Raw genomic sequence first — 7631 nt, 5'->3', positions numbered from 1 at the left:
AAGCAAATGTCTTGCTAAAAATGTAGAATTAAATATATACAGTTTCACTGACTAATGATGTAAGAGGCTGTGTGCAACACAGCAGCCTGCAGTTACTGTCTGCTCAGCATGGCGAATAAGCTCTTGTACGGGCTGTAGACAGTCCAAAAACATACTGCAGTGAGCCTCTTCCTGTTCAGCACTAGACAGATGGTGACTATCTCTCTTAGTGTTTTTTTTCCCAAATGCTTTTATCCCTCTTTTTTTTTTTTTTTTTTTTCCCTAGTTACTGCATTTGGGAATGCTGTAATGGATGACTTGTGTCAAAATGCTGAAGCTGTGACCTCGTTAGTCCTGTTGGTTCCACTAATGAGGTTAATATGAAATGCATCAGAAGTGTTCAACACACTGCTTACCTAGTTCTATCTTCAGATTTATAAGCCACCATGGTATTTCACTGATGCTAAAATTAATAGAGTAAAACATGGGGTTAGGTGATTTAGTTACATTTCTGGCCCTCCAGTTCCCCAGAAGGCTCTGTAATAAGGCAGGGCTCCACATTCACAGGGGGAAGACAGGATCGAGTTGGTAGAAGTTTGGGGGGAAAAAAAAAAAGAAAAAAGATTCTTCATAGTAGAGAAGTGTAGAAAGGTGTGCTGGAAAACAGCCTTGCAGCATTCCAGAAAATAGCTGGATTTTGTATTTGTTTCGTGTCCAGAACTCACTGATAGGCTACTTTGTTCCCTGCCCATCAAGCAGCTTCTCCTGAGTTTTGGAAATAGAAGGAAGTTCCCAAAAGAGAATTGCTGCTGTTATGGTGAGTCACAGATCATTGTGATACTTATTTTTTTCTTTTGATGCAGATAGGACCGAGTTTTCAGTACTACCCAACTCTCAGGTGTGCATGGAGAAATGCCTGAGTAGTCCAGGGATGCTGAGTTTTAGATTACTAGTTCAAAGTCAGAGTGATCATAAACTAAGTCATCTCTGTTACAGCCCACAGAAACTTAATCTCATTCATAGTGGGTAGAATCCACAATAAGGGAGAGATCAACTGTTCCACTTTAGAGAGGATCTTTCTGAGATGAAGCTGAATTATGTTGGAAAATAACATTGTTCTGACTTCATCGCTGCTGGATAAGCATTACATATAAAAATCACAGCAAAGTGTCAAGAATTGAGTCACACCCCCCAAGCTACTAAACTATTCCCCCCAAAATAGCTGAAAATCCTGTCTGCCTGACTCAGTGCCAACATCTTCTAACATCCTCAGCATTGCAGTACTTTGGGATTTTTTTAATATATTTTCTTAGCCTAAATCCATTTGTCAGTTTCCATTTTTCTTCCATTTCAGAACTAGTTGCAAGGACAAACTGCAAGGAAACTTCAGTCAGTTTGGGTTTTTAAAAACTGAGGCTGGAGTTTTATGGAAGTTGCAGTATTATGGAAGCCTGTTCATAGAGCTGCACAGAGATGTTTGGTCTGTGAGAGATGGGCTGCATCTGGCTTCCTCTGTAAAGGATTGCTGTCCCTCTGGTGCCAGGAATGGTGAGATTCACTGCAGTCTGCCTCTGGATTTTCTAATGCCAGCAACAGCACAAATCACCATGTTCAGTAACTTGAGACTGCTGTTTTGCAGAACTGGATTCCTCTGTAATTATGACGTTGGCCTCGGTTTTTTTAAAAAAAAAAACAAACAACCCAAACCAACAACAACCCTGTAGTGCAAAAATAGTGTAATTTCCTACTTCCAAGAAGCTGACATGTTCATATCTGGTTTATTTTCACATTTAGTAGCCAAATAGTATTCAGGCTGCCTTCAAGATAATGTTTATCTGTCAGTTCAATACAGTAGAGCATTAATGTATGTTGCCCATTAGTCTTGGAAACCTCAGTATGAGACCCTCAGCCACAGCCTGAATTAATACCTCTTGTCTTCAACACCTCTTAGAACTCTCACACCAGCTGGACCTGCTGGATTTGTCCATCTCCTAAGACTGGCCCTAGACCCTGGCTTTGTTCACGGAATTACTGTGAATAGCTGCAGCTGGAAGGCACCTCTGTGTATCATTTAGCCCAGGGTCAAAGCAAGGTCAGCTACAAGTGGTTGCCACTTGGAGTCTTGAGTATCTCCAAGGACGGAGACTGTGGGCAACCCGCCCAACTGTCTGACTACCCTCATACTAAAAAAAAACTCAACAAAACCACGTAAGAATTTTCTGTTGGTGCTTACTGCCTCCTCCTGCTCCTGGGCAGCAGGGAGGACAGCCCAGTTCCCCTTCAGCCTCCCGGATCGGGCGCCTGCACACGGGTCAGATCCTCCTCAGCCCGCCTCCCTCCGCGCTGAGCAAACACGTTCCTATCCCTTAATCTCCTTGGCGGCCTTTGCAGCCTCACACCAACTGCCCTGGGGAGAAATCCTCTAGCCAAGATTAGAGCTCTGCCCTCCGTCCTCCTCCTGCCCCTCGCCCGTTCCTGTGCCCGCTGACCCTGCGGGCGGAGCCTGCACCTCTGGCCCGGGAACTGGAGCTCTGAGGCCAAGCTTCTCAGCAGCCTGTCACCAGCCTGGCCAGTTCCGGGCCTGCCTTCTGTCCCTGCGCCCCGCACCCTCCTCCCCGGCCCCGGCCCCGGCCCCGGCCCGCGGGGCCGCCCGGCCCGAGCGGCGCTGCAGGGACCCCGGGCGGGCACCCGGGGGGCCGCCCCCTCCCCGCTCGGCACGCGGTGATTGGCGGGCGTCCCTGCCACTCAACGGCCGCGCCCGTTGCTGGGGAGGGGGGGGCGGGCGTCTGCAGGGCACGAGACGCCCGCCCAGCCAATCGGAGCCCATGTTGGAGGGAGGGGCGGGATATGTCACCACGGCAACCAGGTGGACGCCCCAGCTGCGTTCTTCATTGGCCGATTCAAAGGCGGGGGGTGGTGAGAGGGGCGGGGGGGGGAGGCGGGCGAGGCCGGTTCTGCCCGGTGGGGCAGCGCGATGGGGCCGCGCCGCGAGGCCGGGCCGCGCGCCCTCGGGGCGCTGCGCCTGCGGCAGCTGGAGCGGCGGCTGCGGGTGAGGCCGGCGGGGCGGGCGGGCGGGGCTCCCCCTGCGGTGAGGGGCGGGACGGGCCTCCAGCATCTCCCCCCGGGCGGAGGGATGGTCTTGCTTGCCAGGCCGATGGGCGCCTCTCAACGGGGCAGCCCGGGAAATGGAAATGTGTGTGTGTATTTATAAATAAGTGGCGTGGCGCTTCTTCAGGCACCGGGAGATGGCTTTATAAAAGCAAAAGCAGATACAAATTTGTAGGTGTGCTTTTCCACGTAAGCGGGCAAAGTGACAGAAGTTAGAGGTAATCATGGGATGTTAAGAGTTTATAATTTTATGTGCTTGTAGACAAATACTGTGCTGAGCAGATTTAGGTAGGTAGTCCTTTGATTTTGGAAGACAGAGAAACAGAAGGATGGAGGTAATGGTGTTAAACTGAAGGAGAAGAGATTTAGGTTAGACATCAGGAGGAAATTCTTTAGTATGAGGGTAGTGAGACACTGAAATAGGTTGCCTGAAGAAATTGTGGAAGCTCCATCCCTGGAAGTGTTCAAGGCCAGGCTGGGTGGGGCTTGGAGCAACCATGTCTAGTGGGAGGTGTCCCTGCCCATTGCAGGGGGTTGGAACTAGATGGTTTTTATGGTCTCTTCCAACTCAAACCGTTCTATGGTTCTAATGAAACAACAGTCATCATGTATTTAATTTTTACTTCTGTGGTTTGTGTTGGGTTTTTTCCTTAGACCAAAGAAGAAAGAATAGTTGTCCTGGAAACTGAAAATGCTGCTCTTCATCTGAAACTTGCAAAGGTAACTATTGTTTGTTTTTCCAAAAAGAATTCTTACGAAAATAGACCAAAAAAGACACTGAAATCTGCCTCCCTGTTTTCAAGCTTCACATTCTCTACCTGTTGGGGAAATCTGTGAAGGGATTTGAAATACATGTAAATAATTGCCATTGTCTTGAATCTACAGAAGTGAACTGAGGGAACAACTCTGCAAGCATTACGTATGGAATATTGCTTTCTGCTTGCAGGGGAAATTTTTGCCTAAAAGACAGGGTAGGGTTTGAATGAATACTTCTAAGACATAACTAGGATGATCCTCTAAAAAGGACTATTTGTAGAGCACAGGCAAGACCTTTCATTATGAGTAGACTTACCAAAGATGCCCTATAGTATGTTACCTCATGTGACTAGTGTTACAGCTATCTAGAAACAGCAAGGTACTTCTGCAGAAGTCAGTCACAGCCTAGATGCCCTCATTTCCTTATATCCTTTTGCAGGAGGAGATGTTGTTCCTAGGCCATTATTGAAACAAGGAGCAGCCTGTGGTAATGTCTTCAATGGTAGGATTTCAGAGATTTATAGAATTTTGAATATTGATCTACACTGATAGACCAGAGCCATCTGTGAGTGTGAGTTGTGATAGAGACTGTTGGCCAAGAGTTTCGAAGCTGGGCTTAAACATTAAGTGGTTGAGTGACTCAGGAAAGCTGTTTGACCTCCCCGTGGGTTTGTTAACACCTGTGGTTAAAAGTGGGTTTAACGTTTTTCAAAGCCTGACTGGAAGCAGATGGTACATGTGAAATGAGTTTTGCTAGGTATACAGAAGAATCCTGTAATTGATTCTGAGAAAAGTTTGCTATTTTTGTTCTACTTTATAATATTTACCAAAAAGCTTGAGTTTTTCAGCTTGAGGTGTTTTTTGTTGTTTTTTTGTTTGGTTTGGTTTGGTTCATTTTTTTGTTATTGTTGTTGTTTGTTTTTGTTTTTTTTACTCTCACAAACACAATAAATACATTGTTTTCATCAGTAAGGTACTTTAGATTTATGAAGTAGTTATCTGAGTATTAGATAAGGAAGCCTTGTTTCCCAAATACATTACTGTTTATTGCAAAAATGTGCTGGAAGAAATGAGCATCTATAGAGACATGAGAAGTGTGGCAGGGGTACCACCAGCAGTCAGAACTTATGTCAAATTATTAGTGGAAATTCTTTGCAGTTAACCTCCTTGCACTGATGTGTCTGTTCAGGTATTTATTTTAAAATGTTGAAGACTTTTGCTTCTCCTTGGTTAATTTGCCCCAGCAATCTGCAATCATGTCAACTAAGCTGACATGAAACGATTTTACCTTATCTGAAGGTCTCTATTAAAAAGACTTGTAAATTCAATTAGATTAATTTAAGGTTGTGCAGTGTTGCACCTTATCTCCCAATATTTCACCAGCTATGCCAGTGAAAAAGCTAGTGCCCTCACCTACCAGTCACTGATCTGCTGGTGGAGCTGCCTGAATGATTGAGCTGTAACAAGTTCAGTCACAGTGGCCAGGGTTAACAGAGGTCTCATCCTTACCTTGTAAAAGTTAATTGGATTTGTTTTGGTTGAAGTGAGGGAGCTTTGGTGACAAACTTACGAGGATAGCCATGAATTAGGATTTGCAGTGTAAATGTTTGTATGTAAGTTGCATCAGTCTAATAAAATAATCATCTCTTGCTATAGACCTTATTTTGCTTATATCCTAAAGACAATCACAAATATCAGCACTGTCACTTTTTTCTACATCCTGGTATATTATTACCCTAGTAGCATATTGTAAGGGCTGTTATTGAACATAAGAAGTAGATTCTATCCCTGTAGACTTGCTTTTGCCTATTTGGAAGTCTGTTTGTATATCTGCACCTCCCTTGCTTTTTGTTGGCAAGTCCTTGAAGTCCTGATCCTGCTGGCTTCCATACATAAAGCCAAGACTGCCAGAATGGATCCAATCGCAGAGCTGCGATTTCACTTCAGAGAACACTATTAAATAGCTGAGTTTCACTTTTGTTTATAATAAAGCTGGCTATAAAAAGTTTTATATTCAGTTTTTTAGTTCTCATTCATGAGCACAAATTTGCATGTTCTGGCATACAAAAAATTCTGGTGAAAGCTAAAACTAATGGAGAAAGCCTCAAAAAAAGGACAGCCTTTACGATAAGGGTAAACTTGATAGAGAGGTCGGCTGCAACAAAAGTAAAATTGACCATTCTGCTTTTATTGTCCATTTTGAGAGAAATGAGAATCAGGGGAAACCTGTGCAGTTGGTGGAAAACAAATTAGATGTTAATAGTAGGTTTTAAACTAGCTTAAGCTTACTTAACAATAAGGCTTGAGCACTGCCAATGCTTATATATATGCTTAACTTTTCACATGTGATTAGAGAGAGCAATTCTGATGAGATACTTGCATGCAGTTTTGTCAAGCATGTAAATATTTCATCCAAGTAACCTAAGTCCTGAAAATCTTGAAATCCTGAAAAAGAACACATAAACGCTGTATAAAATTGGGACCTTAAAGCCTGTAACAAAAAATGAGAGTTGTTTTAATAGAATACCTTCCTGCTATTTCTTTTCCACTTAAGAACAATTTATGTTAGTCCTAGGGTGTTGTATACCTGTGCAGGACCTCAGGTTGCATTTGTAAATAGAAGATGCATGCTTTGCGAAGAAGCCTCATTAAAAGGTTGGTTTAGATAAGTGAAGTACTTTTCTTGGAAAATATAATCTTTCTTTATTCTAACAGCTCCAGGACATTGTTATTCTTGCAGATGTCATCTGTAGTTAAGCTGCAATTAAATGTTTACTTTTCACCTATCATTATCAGAAGATTGGAATTAAATCAAACCCATTATGTGATTAGAGTGAGCTGTTTCATATTGTTGTGCTCTTCACAAGGAACTGCAGTCACTGAGTTTATGGTCTGAAGAGAGTAGGAACTAAATCTTCTAGAGACAAGTGCATTCTAAAAATAAGAAAAGAAGCTATTAGAATCATAGAATCACAGAATCCTAGGGGTTGGAAGGGACCTCGAAAGATCATCTAGTCCAACCCCCCTGCCAGAGCAGGGTCACCTAGAGTACATCACACAGGAAGGCGTCCAGGCGGGTCTTGAATGTCTCCAGTGAAGAAGACTCCACAACCTCTCTGGGCAGCCTGTTCCAGTGCTCTGTCACTCTCACAGTAAAAATTTTTTTTCTGATATTCACCTTAAACCTCCTGTGCTCCAATTTGTATCCATTACTCCTTGTCCTATCACTGGTCAGCACTGAAAAAAGCTTAACTCCATCTTCTTGACACTCACCCTTTATGTATTTGTAAACATTGATGAGGTCACCCCTCAGTCTCCTTTTCTCCAAACTAAAGAGACCCAGCTCTCTCAGCCTTTCCTCAGAAGGGAGATGTTCCACTCCCTTAATCATCTTTGTGGCTCTGCGCTGGACTCTTTCCAGCAGTTCCCTGTCCTTCCTGAACTGAGGGGCCCAGAACTGGACACAGTACTCCAGATGCGGCCTCACCAATGCAGAATAGAGGAGGAGGAGAACCTCTCTTGACCGACTAACCACACCCTTTCTAATGCACCCCAGGATGCCATTGGCCTTCTTAGCCACAAGGGCACACTGCTGGCTCATGGTCATCCTCCTGTCTACCAGGACCCCCAGGTCCCTTTCACCTACACTGCTCTCCAGCAGGTCAGCCCCCAACCTGTACTGGTACATGGCATTTTTCTTCCCCAAATGCAAAACTCTACACTTGCCCTTGTTGAACTTCATCAGGTTTTTCCCTGCCCAAGTCTCCAGCCTGTCTAGGTCTCTCTGA

The sequence above is a fragment of the Apus apus genome, chromosome 3 (assembly GCF_020740795.1).
Source record: "Apus apus isolate bApuApu2 chromosome 3, bApuApu2.pri.cur, whole genome shotgun sequence".
NCBI lineage: Eukaryota > Metazoa > Chordata > Aves > Apodiformes > Apodidae > Apus > Apus apus.
This window is presented reverse-complemented; position numbering follows the sequence as displayed.